This window comes from Schistocerca nitens, chromosome 1, assembly GCF_023898315.1.
Source record: "Schistocerca nitens isolate TAMUIC-IGC-003100 chromosome 1, iqSchNite1.1, whole genome shotgun sequence".
In the NCBI taxonomy this organism is placed as follows: Eukaryota; Metazoa; Arthropoda; class Insecta; order Orthoptera; family Acrididae; genus Schistocerca; species Schistocerca nitens.
Genome location: NC_064614.1, coordinates 1,046,589,977 through 1,046,607,054, shown reverse-complemented (window position 1 = coordinate 1,046,607,054; position 17,078 = coordinate 1,046,589,977).

The window sequence follows — 17,078 nt, the reverse complement described above, 5'->3', positions numbered from 1 at the left end:
CGAGCTGTCCTTCTTTGTACTTTTTTGATGTCATCCGTCAGTCCCACCTGATGCGGATCCCACACCGCACAGCAATACTCCAGAATAGGGCGGACAAGCGTGGTGTAAGCAGTCTCCTTGGTACCTTCTAAGTGTTCTGCCAATGAATCGCAGTCTTTGATTTGCTCTACCCATCTATGTGATCGTTCCAATTTAGGTTATTTGTAATTGTAATCCCCAAGTATTTAGCTGAATTCACAGCCTACCGATTTGTATGACTTATCGCGTAATCGAAATTTAGCTGATTTCTTTTAGTACTCATGTGAATAACTTCACACTTTTCCTTATTCAGGGTCAATTGCCGCTTTTCGCACCATACATACATCTTATCTAAACCAGTTTGCAACTCGTTATGGTCATCTGATGACTTTACAAGACGGTAAATGACAGCGTCATCTGCAAACAATCTAAGACGGCTAATCAGATTGTCTCCTGTGTCGTTAATATAGACCAGGGACAATAGAGGGCCTATAACTTCCTCCGGGAACGCCGGATATTACTTCTGTTTTACTTGATGACTTCCCGTCTATTACAACGAACTGTGACCTTTCTGACAGGAAATCACGAATCCAGTCGCACAACTGAGGCGATACTCCGTAGGCACAAAGTTTGGTTAGAAGACTCTTGTGAGAAACGGCGTCGAAAGCCTTCTGGAAATCTGAAAATATGGAATGAATTTGACATCCCCTGTCGATAGCACTTATTACTTCGTGAGTATGTTCCAAAGCCCCACTGCAAATCGACGTTAGTGATGTAGGCCTGTAATTCAGCGGATTACTCCTACTTCCCTTTTTGGGAATTGGTGTGACTGGAGAAATTTTCCAGTCTTTAGGTACGGCTCTTTCTGTGTGCGAGTGGTTGTATATAATTGCTAAATATGGAGCTATTTTATCAGCATACTTTGTGAGGAACCTGACTGGTATACAATCTGGACCGGAAGCCTTGCTTTTATTAAGTGATTTAAGCTGCTTTGCGACACCGAGGATATCTACTTCTATGTTTCTCATCTTGGCAGTTGTTTTTGATTGGAATTCAGGAATATTTACTTCGTCTTCTTTGGTGAAGGAGTTTCGGAAAACTGTGTTTAATAACTCTGCTTTAGTGGCACTGTCATCAGTGACTTCACCGTTGTTATCGCGCAGTGAAGGTATTGATGGCGTCTTGACACTGGTGTGCTTTATGTATTACCAGAATCTCTTTCGGTTTTCTGCCAGATTTCGAGACAGAATTTCGTTGTGGAAATTATTAAAAGCATCTCGCATTGAAGTACGCGCTATATTTCGAACTTCTGTAAAACGTTGCCAATGTTGGGGATTTTGCGTTCTTTTAAATTTGGCATGCTTTTTTTCGTTGCCTCTGCAACAACGATCTGACCCGTTTTGTGTACCATGGGGGTTCAGTACCATAACTTACTAATTTATGTGGTGTATATCTTCCAATTGCTGTCGATACTATCTGTTTGAAAACATTCCACATCTTCCTTACACTTACATGATCAGATCGGAAGGAGTGAAAACTGTCTCTTAACAAGGCGTTAAGAGCATTTTTATCAGCTTTTTAAGCAGATATACTTTGCGTTCCTTTTTGATGGTTGTAGGTGTTACGGTATTCAGCCTAGTTGCCCAGCCGTGTGGTCGCTAATCCCTGTATTCGTCACAATACTCACTATTTGTCCAGGATTATTTGTTGCTAAAAGGTCAAGTATGCTTTCGCAACCATTTACGCTTCGAGTGGGCTCATGAACTAACTCTTCGAAATAATTCTCTGAGAAAGGATTCAGTACAATTTTTTTTTTTGGTCATCAGTCTACTGACTGGTTTGATGCGGCCCGCCACGAATTCCTTTCCTGTGCTAACATCTTCATCTCAGAGTAGCACTTGCAACCTATGTCCTCAATTATTTGCTTGACGTATTCCAATCTCTGTCTTTCTCTACAGTTTTTGCCCTCTACAGCTCCCTCTAGTACCATGGAAGTCATTCCCTCATGTCTTAGCAGATGTCCTATCATCCTGTCCCTTCTCCTTATCAGCGTTTTCCACATATTCCTTTCCTCTCCGATTCTGCGTAGAACTTCTTCATTCCTTACCTTATCAGTCCACCTAGTTTTCAACATTCGTCTATAGCACCACATCTCAAATGCTTCGATTCTCTTCTGTTCCGTTTTTCCACAGTCCATGTTTCACTACCATACAATGCTGTACTCCAGACGTACATCCTCAGAAATTTCTTCCTCAAATTAAGGCCGGTATTTGATATTAGTAGACTTCTCTTGGCCAGAAATGCCTTTTTTGCCATAGCGAGTCTGCTTTTGATGTCCTCCTTGCTCCGTCCGTCATTGTTTATTTTACCGCCTAGGTAGCAGAATTCCTGAACTTCATTGACTTCGTGACCATCAATCCTGATGTTAAGTTTCTCGCTGTTCTCATTTCTACTACTTCTCATTACCTTCGTCTTTCTCCGATTTACTCTCAAACCATACTGTGTACTCATTAGACTGTTCATTCCGTTCAGCAGATCATTTAATTCTTCTTCACTTTCACTCAGGATAGCAATGTCATCAGGGAATCGTATCATTGATATCCTTTCACCTTGCATTTTAATTCCACTCCTGAACCTTTCTTTTATTTCCATCATTGCTTCCTCGATGTACAGATTGAAGAGTAGGGGCGAAAGGCTACAGCCTTGTCTTACACCCTTCTTAATACGAGCACTTCGTTCTTGATCGTCCACTCTTATTATTCCCTCTTGGTTGTTGTACGTATTGTATATGACCCATCTCTCCCTATAGCTTACCCCTACTTTTTTCAGAATCTCGAACAGCTTGCACCATTTTATATTGTCGAACGCTTTTTTCAGCCGACATATCCTATGAAAGTGTCTTGATTTTCTTTAGCCTTGCTTCCATTATTAGCCGTAACGTCAGAATTGCCTCTCTCGTCCCTTTACTTTTCCTAAAGCCAAACTGATCGTCACCTAGCGCATTCTCAATTTTCTTTTCCATTCTTCTGTATATTATTCTTGTAAGCAGCTTCGATGCATGACCTGTTAAGCTGATTGTGCGATAATTCTCGCACATATCAGCTCTGGCCGTCTTCGGAATTTTGTGGATGATGCTTTTCCGAAAGTCAAATGGTATGTGGCCAGACTCATATATTCTACACACCAACGTGAATAGTCGTTTTGTTGCCACTTCCCCCAATGATTTTAGAAATTCTGATGGAATGTTATCTATCCCTTCTGCCTTATTTGACCGTAAGTCCTCCAAAGCTCTTTTAAATTCCGATTCTAATACTGGATCCTATCTCTTCTAAATCGACTCCTGTATCTTCTTCTATCACATCAGACAAATCTTCACCCTCATAGAGGCTTTCAATGTATTCTTTCCACCTATCTGCTCTCTCCTCTGCATTTAACAGTGGAATTCCCGTTGCACTCTTAATGTTACCACCGTTGCTTTTAAAGTCACCAAAGGTTGTTTTGACTTTCCTGTATGCTGAGTCTGTCCTTCCGACAATCATATCTTTTTCGATGTCTTCACATTTTTCCTGCAGACATTTCGTCTTAGCTTCCCTGCACTTCCTATTTATTTCATTCCTCGGCGACTTGTATTTCTGTGTTCCTGATTTTCCCGGAACATGTTTGTACTTCCTCCTTTCATCAATCAACTGAAGTATTTCTTCTGTTACCCATGGTTTCTTCGCAGCTACCTTCTTTGTACCTATGTTTTCCTTCCCAACTTCTGTGATGGCCCTTTTTAGGGATGTCCATTCCTCTTCAACTGTACTGCCTACTGCGCTATTCCTTATTGCTGTATCTATAGCGTTAGAGAACTTCAAACGTATCTCGTCATTCCTTAGTACTTCCGTATCCCACTTCTTTGCGTATTGATTCTTTCTGGCTAATGTCTTGAACTTTAGCCTACTCTTCATCACTACTATATTGTGATCTGAGTCTATATCTGCTCCTGGGTACGCCTTACAATCCAGTATCTGATTTCGGAATCTCTGTCTGACCATGATGTAATCTAATTGAAATCTTCCCGTATCTCCCGGCCTTTTCCAAGTATATCTCCTCCGCTTGTGATTCTTGAACAGGGTATTCGCTATTACTAGCTGAAACTTGTTACAGAACTCAATTAGTCTTTCTCCTCTTTCCTTCCTCGTCCCAAGCCCATATTCTCCTGTAACCTTTTCTTCTACTCCTTCCCCTACAACTGCATTCCAGTCGCCCATGACTATTAGATTTTCGTCCCCCTTTACATACTGCATTACCCTTTCAATATCCTCATACACTTTCTCTATCTGTTCATCTTCAGCTTGCGACGTCGGCATGTATACCTGAACTATCGTTGTCGATGTTGGTCTGCTGTCGATTCTGATTAGAACAACCCGGTCACTGAACTGTTCACAGTAACACACCCTCTGCCCTACCTTCCTATTCATAACGAATCCTACACCTGTTATACCATTTTCTGCTGCTTTTGATATTACCCGATACTCATCTGACCAGAAATCCTTGTCTTCCTTCCACTTCACTTCACTGACCCCTACTATATCTAGACTGAGCGTTTGCATTTCCCTTTTCAGATTTTCTAGTTTCCCTACCACGTTCAAGCTTCTGACATTCCACGCCCCGACTCGTAGAACGTTATCCTTTAGTTGATTATTCAATCTTTTTCTCATGGTAACCTCCCCCTTGGCAGTCCCCTCCCGGAGATCCGAATGGGGGACTATTCCGGAATCTTCTGCCAATGGAGAGATCATCATGACACTTCTTCAATTACAAGCCACATGTACTGTGGATACACGTTACGTGTCTTTAATGCAGTGGTTTTCATTGCCTTCTGCATCCTCATGTCGTTGATCATTGCTGATTCTTCCGCCTTTAGGGGCAATTTCCCACTCCTAGGACAAGAGAATGCCCTGAACCTCTATCCGCTCCTCCGCCCTCTTTGACAAGGCCGTTGGCAGAATGAGGCTGACTTTTTATGCCGGAAGTCTTCGGCCGCCAATGCTGATTATTTATCAAAATTTAGGCAGTGGCGGGGATCTAACCCGGGACCGAAGACGTTTTGATTATGAATTAAAGACGCTACCCCTAGACCACGGGTCCTTAATCCAGTACAATTTAGGATGACGTTTTATGCCTGCCGCCGGCTTTAAACGTATAATTTTTCCATCATATCGAGGGTAGATTGAAGTCACCACCGACTATAATTGTATGTGCGGGGTACTTATTTGAAATGAGACTCAAGTTTTCTTTGTACTATATCTTCTGAGTTGGTGGGGGGGGGGGCGGGGGGGTGGGGGGGGGGTGGGGGGGAGGTCGGTAAAACGATCCACTTAATAGTTTAGTCTGATTTAGTCTGATTGTCAGGTATAACCTCTACCCATACTATTTCATACGAACTATCTACTTTAATTTCGCTACAAGGCAAACTACCTCTGACAGCAATAAATACTCCACCACCAATTGTATTTAATCTATCCTTTCTGAACACTGTTAAATGGTTTGAAAAAATTTCGACTGAACTTATTTCCGGCTTTAGCCAGCTCTCTGTACCTACAACTATTTGAGCTTCAGTGCTTTCAGTTCTTTCCCAACACAGCTGCCGGCCGAAGTGGCCGAGCGGTTCTAGGCGCTACAGTCTGGAACAGCGCGAACGCTACGGTCGCAGGTTCGAATCCTGCCTCGGGCATGGATGTGTGTGATGTCCTTAGGTTAGTTAGGTTTAAGTAGTTCTGAGTTCTAGGGGACTGATGACCTCAGAAGTTAAGTCCCATAGTGCTCAGAGCCATTTGAACCAACACAGCTACGATAATTTACAGCTACAATAACAATCGTTTCTACAACTATCTTAGTGTTTTACCTGCCCACTTTTAGACGGACGCCCCTTCTGTGGTTCCCTGCGACCCTCTAGCCTAAAAAACCGCCCAGTCCCTTCCTCACAGCCCCCGCTACCCGTGTAGCCGCCTCCTGTGTTTAGTGGACTCCTGACCTATTAAGCGGAACCCGGAAACCCTCCACGCGATGGCGCAAGTCGAGGAATCTGCAGCCTACACGACGGCCACAGAACAGCCTGAGCCTCTGATTCAGACCCTCCACTCGGCTCCGCACCTTTGGGATGTATTGGAACGGTGGCTTCGTGCAGGCCCCACCGACCGACATCGATACTTCTCCTCAGTGCAGCACTCCGTTAAGAATGGGCTTCCATTTCCCAAGAAACCTTCCAGCACCTGATCCAACGTATGCCTGCGAGAGTGTAAGCTGTCATCAAGGCTAAGGGTGGGCCAACACCATACTGAGTTCCAGCATTACCGATGGAGGGCGCCACGAACTTGTCATTTTCAGCCAGGTATCTGGATACTTTTCATTGCATAGCGTATTTAGGTTTCTTGTGGCTTCCCTAAATCGCTTTACATATATATCCGGATGATTACCTTTTCGTTTCGCGCTCTAGTCCAACCTGAGCTTGCGGTACATTTGTAATGTCAGTAACGCCGAAGGAACTTTAATTCGCAAAATCTTCCTTCCTTCCTTCCACCTACATGGGAAAATCAGAAGTAAAAATTCCTCCTGGTTGAGGGAGTGATTGCAACTCCACTGTCGTCAACTGACTAAAGTTATACGAATCTCTCTGTTCACTTTGGAAGCAGTTTGTGGTTTCACCTGTATTTAGTGGCACAGTTTGGTTACCAAGAACCTTTAACACACCATCGCTCCTCTTCCTGTTGCATGACACACTGATAACCAATACGTCTTCCGTTACAGAGATTCATAGATCTACACCTGGATCTAATACCCCTACAGCATAAAAGATGCACACTCAGGATTTTTAACTGACTGACTGATTTTAACTTAAATTCTGAATTTAAGCAGTATTATAATGTGGGATATAATCATCGCCATATCAGATAGAAACGGTGGAGCTATTGAATTTCCTATCGAGAATAGCTGGTGCCTCTATGATGGTAAGTTGCACTGAGTGCAATGTCTTCTGAAGTAAGCATTGAAACATATTAATATCTGACCTTATAATTTATCTCAAAATGTGCAATAGTATTCAAGTAAATGACCTCAATACGATCAGGCAGGGAACTGATTTCACTGATGATTTAAAACAATACTTCTCAAGCAAAACCAGCTTCTGTCATTCATCACAGAACGTGGAAAGGATGGTTGGGAGCATGTAAGCTAAACGTTTGCTAAAACGAGTCATTCTCTTCTCGATATTCAGCAGTCACTTGACAAGCGAGATTAGGCTTGGCGTTTTATTTCTTAATAAATTCTATCAGCAAAGGGTCATGCCATCAGAGAGATCGGACATGGTTCCTCTTGTGCGCGCCATAAAAATTCAACCACTCGCTACAGCAATGCAGGAAAACATTAGAAGGTAAGTTGACCAACATTTCCTAGGAGTTGCGTGTATATGTGTCAAACCTGGCTGCCTACTGCTGTAAAAATCTATAGAGCTCAGTAACGAATTTCCAAACGAGGGGGGCTAAGGAAAGAAACGAAGTCGCCCGCCGAAAACTTCAGTTGAAAACCGAAATTTCCCTGCATAATTCCATTGATAACTGAATTTAATTGCCAATACTGCATTCATTACCTACATTACGAAACGAAAACGACCAATTTCTAAAACTGGGGTTCCCTGACGGCGGTACACGTACTACTGGACGTACACAAGGACATTTTAGGTGGTACACTTGCAAGTAAAAGCACCTGATTGTCGAAGCACACACTGTATAATACTCTGAGAATCAGTGGTTTCTAAAGATATATCTGAAACACTTCATACTGTTTTGTCAGGAGCTGTGAAGTTTATAAACTTGAAGGAAAGGGTTCCATATTCACGGCTACCATGCTATTGTGTAAAGGTAGGGGAGGCGAATTTAAAAGTTTGCTTCTTCATTATGAAATAAGATTGCTCTCTCGCTGGTATGTTTTAAACGGAACATTTGAACTGAGGTCCCGAGGCTTTTATGTTATTCAGCGACAGAAACAATACTACAAAAATTTTTTTCGCTGATCTTCAGTGGTAGTCGAGATCGGCGTACTTGGTGGATATCTTTGACATTCTTCACATTTTGAATATGAGCATAGAAGGACCAGGCACTACAATAGATTTCTTAGGAGATAACGAAATATGGAGTTGCAAAAGAAAGTTGACGCTCTTTAGTTCACAAGCACTGAACAAAACCTTCTTCGCATTTCTTACTCCTACGTCATTTTTGGAAGACAATGAACTAGCTCTCACAGAAAATTTAGCTCGAGACATTATAACACAGTTAGAGGACCTTCAAAAAAGTTTTGAAAAATGCTTTCCTGAAGATTACACAAATATGACTGGTTAAGAAATCCATTTTCAGAAAAAGTTACCGGGAGAAGTAATCACGAAACAAACTTTCATCCATATATTGACATGATTAGCGACAGTTCAATGGAAGATGCTTCCGAAAAGGAAACTCTGCCTTCTTTTTGGATGGGAAGGAAGGCAGAACACCCTTCTCTTTCCTAACAAGCAATCAGATTTTGGGTGTCGTTTGTTACTACTTAAATGTGTGAAAGTGCGTTTTGTGAATTGTTGTGCATTAAAAATAAATCCAGGAACAGACTTACAATTAGTGTTGAAGAAGGTTTAAGGGTTAAGGTGAGCTCAAGCGACACAGACTTTAAAGCAATGATTAAAGATAAACAGCAATGTGTTTCCAACTAAAACATGTAGATGTTCTCCCATCTGAATCTAAATTTGAAAACGGACTAGTGACTGATTTTGAAGCTTGATTTACAGCTAAAGTTCATCTGATTTGTATTTTTTTGCTTTCAGGACTGTAATTTACTACACTACATGTTCAGTTCATTATTCTGTTGCACATCTGGTTTATACTATTTACGATGTAAAAATTTAATAAATATTGTAAATGTAATTCCTCTCTTACTCCTTGAATATTTGTATAAGGGCCGACTTAATTTAATTACATATTATTTGCTACGATATGTACAGCATGTGAACATGAACGACTCTAAGAGCTTCCATGAAACCCTATTGTGTGTGTCATATTTCTGCCATGCAAAGTAGCTGGTCGGCACGACGCAAAAAGTCTACGTTTGTTCTCCACATTGAGCAAGTTTGTGAAAATTTGTCTCTTCGTACTGTTCATCACCCGTGCGTCTGTCTTCGCGCAACCTTCCGCACCTCCCCCACCCCCTCCCACAAATCACTATCCCAGGGTTAATTAAAAAGTGGAGAAGCTTTATATAATGGTTCACCAAAATTTCTAACAATGTCAAGCGGTCCAAAAAGTCAGGGAGCCCTTGCTCTAAAATATGGCAGACGCAGTGCTCTGATGCAGCCTCCCAGAGTGGGGGTAGGTCGCCAGTCAGTTGTCACAGGAAACGACCCTGCGGCGCCAAACACTTAGCGCTATCGTTTGGAAGCTAAAAGTTCAAGTTACCCTTACTCAGTCTCCCACCAGCTTACGGAACAAAATTTCGAGCGAGTGTTCGCTGACTGCGCCGACTGATGAATCGTAAGATGCACTTTCGAAAAGTGGGACACACTGTCTCTGCTCTGAACGTGCCACGAGACAGCTATAGGAGCTACAATTTAACAGAAGTTCACACGCCTCTAGAAGAAGAATGTAGAAAGCTACGATCGAAAATCCACTTCTGACTAACCACACTTTCATACATCACAGAGCTAACTGTGATTAGGTTGTAGGTAAAGGTTAACATAGGATGCTGTTGGAGGACGAAAGGAAATAAAATCAATAAAGTTGTTTCCCCACACAGTCCTCCTCGCAGGCAAGCAAACAGGTGAAAGGCAGCCTGGTGGAGTAGGTGAAACTAAGTTATCGTTTACAATTAATTCTTACGTGAAAGGCGGCTGAGACAGTCACCTTACAGCCATTTCACTCGATCAGCCTTGGTTACTCTCTTTTCCTTCTATTCGGCAATGCAAAACTTTTGTTTCAGTGAGATCACCATCTCCGTCATCGTCATCGTCGTCGTCGTCGTCGTCGTCGTCATCGTCGTCGTCATCGTCATCGTCATCGTCATCGTCATCGTCATCAAGGGTTAAAGGGTTAGGCCCCATGGCCTGCTGCTTGTTAATTGTTAATCTCTCCCTGGAGCGTACCATGCTACATATTCCTGAGGACGTATGACTGTGAGAGGTCTACAATGGAATATCGACGACTCACGAAGACTTTGTGGTGGGTCTGCTACCACCAGGTCCTGAACGTATCATTAAAGTTTAAAAGGTTTCTTTCTGTTCAGATAAACCCGTTTTAATAGGGGCCCAAAAGAAAAGTCCCCTAATATTGTAATTGTTTCGGCACAAAAATCGTACTAGGCACTAAAATATGTAATCTACCTGCGTTTTAGTAGCTCATCTTCCCTTCGACAGATAAGTTTCGCCACTTTGGGTGCTTTTCTTTTTATAAAAAAAATAAAGAGGTGAAACATGGAGCAATCCGCTTTAATTCTAAGAGTAAGCAATTCTCTCCATTGCACGCAGTATTTACTAAATAAAACAGAGAAACGTGCACAGTACTCAAATCGAAATGAATGTCACATGGTAACGCTTATTCTCGCGGTTTGTAAAACAAAAACCATAAAATACTGAAAACAAATATTCTGCGTATATGCTGCAAAAACGTTTACATCACTTTCCCTTGTATTTGTAGCTATCTTTTGAAGGAATTCCTTCAATATTAAACATCCTGGCCAGGCACAAATGAAATCAACGTCAGTCAGTAACGAGAGCAAATCAAAGAGTGACTGGCATATAGTCTCCGCAAAACCTTACCTCTGAAACAGCCGCTGTTTGTCGTCACCGCGCCTTTTGTTGCTTGCCCATTGTTTCGCACTTCCTGCATCTACATTGGACCTCAAGGTACTCAGTCTTCCTGGCGATGATGCTGCGTGGCTACTCGTAAAATCTTTGCACGCAACAGATTTGATGAGGCTGCAGTGAACCAGTGGCTAAGAATTAGTAGAAACTAAAAAAGTCTTTCATCGGAAAGAAATGTAGTATTAAAGAGCGTTTTCGTTTCTACGATTTCTTTTTACAAAAAGGAGTAATAAGATTTTTTCCACACTTGGCCCTCTCCTCTCACTTAGCAGACATTTTCAGTAGATCATTCTACTTTCATATTTTGAATTAATACCTAAGAGTGAAACAAATCCGACTGTTACAATGTGGACGGCGTATATCACGAGCTTGAGAACGCTAAGTCGAGATTAATTTTAACAATACTATTTGAACAAGTTCGGCACATATTACGTAGTTGTGCTTCTCTTCGAAGGCTCTTTCCAGTGCCCCACAGAAAGGTTTATACCTCAGTTTGAAGAAAAGAAAAGCGAAGTTTGAGTCATAAATTGGAGGTTATAAACGTTAAAAATTACTTGCGTACGTCACAAAATTCGCCATTATTTCCGACGTAACGTAACATTAGGCCTGCCCGCAACGTAACACCATGATCACCAAACTGATGATGTTCGATAATGCTATATATATACCATCATGTGACGAGAGTTGGAAACAAGTAATTTATCCAGGAAAATTGCCGAACTTGATCGTTTTGGTGGTCCAGGTGTTATGCTGTGCGGACACACAATGTTGCATGAGCATTCTGACCTTTAAATCTTTGAACACTGTACATTCACCGGCCAACGTTACTGTGACACTGTACTCCTTCCCTATGTGTGTCTTATGAGAGGTGTATTCGGATCTGACCTCATTTTTATGGATGACAGTGCGCGACGTCATTCAAATGCGCAGGTGGGGCAGCTCTTGGAGCGAGAGGATAATTGGCGAATGGTCTGGACTAACCGTTTCCATTACTTAAAGCCCATAGCGTATGGACATGGGACACGTAGTGCAGCAAGACCGAATGCATCAACTACCATCTAGAAGCTGTAAACCACACTCGTGCAGGAACCTAACCTTCTACAGCGTGGGAGCACATTGCAGAACATGCATTGCCGATTGTGACGATTACACCCTACTAAGAACCATGTCTTGCATTTTTTAATGTCCAGGGGATCATCATAAATCGCGGTGACTTCAGTGCAGTTATTGACTTTGAATAAAAGTAGCATTTCTGTTCGTATGACGACGTATTTCTTTCAGTTACCTTCCTGTGCTGCAGTGTAGCAATTCTTTTTATGTATGGTCCAAGTTTCATCGAGCTATGTTACTTGTCGTGCCACCTCATATGGAAGTTACTTTCGTCGTTAAGTATTGCACACCAGTGTATTTACTCCTTCTGATTATATTCTCGGGAGGGATTTGGGGGAGGGAGGAGTGGGGAGGGGGGGAGGATGCACTGTGTTAGCTGCCTCTTCATGAGCCACGTGTGTTTAACTGAAGCTCAGCCGTTCTTTAGACTTTTTCAGACCGATTTTCTATCTAATGAGCTTTTCGGTAAAATTGTTCTGCAACTTATATTTCCATATTGTCTTTCCAGTGAATGAGTCAAGGTTGCTGTCATTGCCTTACTGATAGATCTGAGACATTCCGTTTCTGTGAAATGTATATGTGAAACTCCCCGCCGTCTGCCAGAACGAAAGTCAATTTTTGCAGTTGTGTCAGGCCGTTCTCTGGAGAAGAGTTGTATTGTCTCGGTCTCTCCTTGAGTTTTCTATTTCCGTCTCTCCCTGCGTTGTGTAGGCGATATTGCACTTCCCACGCTACAGAGAAAATTGTTTAGAAGAAAAAACAACAATTACTGTAGGTGGAACACTGAGTGCACGGTCAGCTGTATTCAGGCGTAATGCGCGTTATGAGCGTTTTTCATGAGAGAGAGAGAGCTCCCGCCACGGAGGAACCTTTCAAATTAACGAGGTCCTAAGGAAATTTCGTCCTTTCGTTTTGTTGCGAATTCACTTCTGAACTTTTATTAAAAACGTTCTTTTCCCCTTTCTCTCGAATTCTTTTCAAGCTTTCCCTATGTGTGTTCTTCTATTGCTTTTTAACAGGTAAGGTTTACTTTGATGAGCGACATAACCTGAGAATGATTTCTTTCGATGATATATTTAATTGCACGATTTTTCACCTTATGTTTTAACTTTTATGATAGAAAAAACGTTCAGTGAAATTTGAGTGTTCAGCTTCTGTTTATCGAGAAACATCAATTTGATACTTAATCGTAGAACACGAGTTTATGAAAACTTTGACAACTATAATGGCTGACAGAGAAGAGATAATTTATAAGTGTACCTCCTTCAATCTTCTGATCTGTATTTGAAAATTGGCAATAGTTGGGGAGAATCATTCGGGATGAAAATCTGTATCCCGGTAGATTTGCTTACTAAGTATGAGTGAAATGGTTTTTAAATCTGACGTTTGCTTGAGTAGTTGTTCAGAACAATTTGCAAACAGGAAGCCTAAAATGGGAGCACAGTGATTTTTAAATCTGACGTTTGCTTACATAAAAGTAGCTGAGAACTACTGGCAGACAGAAAGCCTAAAATCAAGGCAGACACTGTGTCGCTGATCGCTGTGTCGAAGGAAATTGTTGTGAAGATCTTGGAGTTATTGCACAATACATCACTGTAAGATACGAATCAGGTGGAAACTGGACTGAATGTTTTTAAAGAAGCGTATTGGTTATTATGGAATAGGCCTAGGTGACAGTAAATATTGATTCGAAAAAGATTTAATAATAAGGTAGACAAAATAACGCAAATGTTCGATAAACGGAAGAGAGAGAAAAAATTCAATGAACAGTTGCACAATTAATGTTTTTTTCTTTTTTAAGCCAGCATGAGAGAGTTACCGCAATGCTCAACAAATTACAGTGCGAGGCAAGTGAGCAATGTCGAGAGAAATTGTCGGACATAAAATAATATAGAGAAGAATGGAATTTTCGGATGTCGTTATATGATGATAAAATAGGCAGTTCTGACGTTGCGCTTGATAAGGGAAATAAGGCCTTGAGACGATAATAAAAGACTGTAAACCCCAGCGTGGTGGTGGACAAACGGAGCATGTATGTGTGGTTGCCTAATGTTGTCCCCACACTGGAGGCATGACGCCCATAAATTAATTAAAAACAGCCCTGCCATTGACAACGTATACCTAGAGGAATACATTTGATGAGGTATCTAGTCGTGATGATAGTGTACTCTAGTATATTTAGTAGATCGATAATGTTGAATAGGTATCATAGTACAATGAATACAACTAGACACTGTAATATTATTTATTTTCAGACATCAGAAAAATACAGAAATTTGTAAAGTCGATACAGAATGTCAAATTCTATTCTGAATCTAGCTCTGTAGCTTTGGGATTGGCAGAACATCTCTGACTTTCCTCAAAATCGCGCCCCATTTATTAGACAGACACACTGAGTTGGCTGATACTGATTAGCCCTGTGAAGCAGAAGACCTCCACACTGACTGGCACTGGCAGTAAAGAGCTCAGAGAACAAGCCAGATGCAACGCACCGTATTTACTGTGATTGTTTCCCTATGTACCGAGTCGTGGCGGAAGAAGTGGTACATCAGCGTCGATGTCCATGGTGCCATTGGTCACCATGCAGAAGATATACTTTGCATACCTATAAATTCTGTCTACATACTGGCCGTAATATATCGTTCGCAAACTCCTGGAGCTGAAACTACTTCAGTAAAACTCAGAACACGAATCAAGATTTCTGCTTGCTCATAATTCAGGAAAAGGAGGGTTGGGTTGTTTGGGGGAAGAGACCAAACTGCGAGGTCATCGGTCTCATCGAATTAGGGAAGGGCGAGGAAGAAAGTCGGCTGTGCCCTTTCAAAGGAACCATCCCGGCATTTGCCTGGAGTCATTTAGGGAAATCACCAGGAAAAGGAACTCAAATATTAATTGATAAAGAAGCAATTCAGTATGCCTAAGTCTCTACAGAGAGCCAAAGAACCGTCACTCCGCTTCCAGAGCAACGACTTAACTCGCTCCTAGTGACGAAATGGACACTTCGCAAATTCTTACAGTGAGATTCTTCACTGAAGCTGTTGTTGCTCTAAGTTTCTCCCCACGCGATGTGCTCTCGTTGAACTACCACAGGAGAGTCCCCTCACGTGCCATACGTTGGTTTCCAGCAAGGCTCGCGGCGTCTACGTATGCGCTCCTTGCAACGAATCCCCATGCCTGTTACAAAAGCAGTGCCTGCCACTGCACAGGTCATGAAACTGCTAGCCAAACGCCTGCAGTCCATACTCTATATAGAACACTGTTCTACAACATTCTGCACCTGCTCCTACAACTAAAGACTTCACCAATAAATTTCACTTCTCTGCCTTTTGGCGGGAAAAGTGCCGCAACTCTCCTGTGAGAAGATCTGACGAAGAGCCAGCTCACATCCGCCGCGAATTACTTTCTAGTAAAAAGGCGCCTCCTTTTCTTGTAAGATACTACCACTCTTCACTTCTGCCTTCCAGCACATGGCTGACCTCAGCGGCAGTAGCGCGCTTCGCATCCACTCATCCGACGGAGACCGCCAGCAGCGCAGTAAAGCTGCTGCCTTCACGCTGTTCTCTACAGAGCAGTGAAACATCTTTTCCAGTCGAACACGACACGGCTTGTTTTTTAACCTTTATGTCGATAGCCGCTTTTACAGGGACACACAACACACAACGCTCACCGCTCCCTGCTGTCAGCCTCCAACTCAAATTACTTGCCGACATGCAACACTACAGAAATGTTGTGTTGAAATACTCAGTATCAACCAAATAAATGATCAATTTTTCGGTCACCCATCGTAAATCACGATTTAATATCGAATAAAAAACACAAACTAACTCGTATGATAATAGTGGAAGTTGAATGAATGCCCTGGCTTGGACTTGAACACAAGTCTCCGTGCTTACGACGCAGGAATGCTAACCATTACACCACTGCAGCGCCATGGCTAACATTGCTGCACGGACTTAAGCGGAAAATGAGCGGAAGATATGAACTGAAGTTTGTGTTGGGTAGGGCACTCGACTTGAGTAGTCAATGCAGCAATATTAGCCGTAGTGGAGCAGTGGTGTACTGGTTAGGATTCCTGCCTAGTAAGCAAGGAGACCTAGGTTCTAGGCCTGACTGTGGGACAAATACACTCCTGGAAATGGAAAAAAGAACACATTGACACCGGTGTGTCAGACCCACCATACTTGCTCCGGACACTGCGAGAGGGCTGTACAAGCAATGATCACACGCACGGCACAGCGGACACACCAGGAACCGCGGTGTTGGCCGTCGAATGGCGCTAGCTGTGCAGCATTTGTGCACCGCCGCAGTCAGTGTCAGCCAGTTTGCCGTGGCATACGGAGCTCCATCGCAGTCTTTAACACTGGTAGCATGCCGCGACAGCGTGGACGTGAACCGTATGTGCAGTTGACGGACTTTGAGCGAGGGCGTATAGTGGGCATGCGGGAGGCCGGGTGGACGTACCGCCGAATTGCTCAACACGTGGGGCGTGAGGTCTCCACAGTACATCGATGTTGTCGCCAGTGGTCGGCGGAAGGTGCACGTGCCCGTCGACCTGGGACCGGACCGCAGCGACGCACGGATGCACGCCAAGACCGTAGGATCCTACGCAGTGCCGTAGGGGACCGCACCGCCACTTCCCAGCAAATTAGGGACACTGTTGCTCCTGGGGTATCGGCGAGGACCATTCGCAACCGTCTCCATGAAGCTGGGCTACGGTCCCACACACCGTTAGGCCGTCTTCCGCTCACGCCCCAACATCGTGTAGCCCGCCTCCAGTGGTGTCGCGACAGGCGTGAATGGAGGGACGAATGGAGACGTGTCGTCTTCAGCGATGAGAGTCGCTTCTGCCTTGGTGGCAATGATGGTCGTATGCGTGTTTGGCGCCGTGCAGGTGAGCGCCACAATCAGGACTGCATACGACCGAGGCACACAGGGCCAACACCCGGCATCATGGTGTGGGGAGCGATCTCCTACACCGGCCGTACACCACTGGTGATCGTCGAGTGGACACTGAATAGTGCACGGTACATCCAAACCGTCATCGAACCCATCGTTCTACCATTCCTAGACC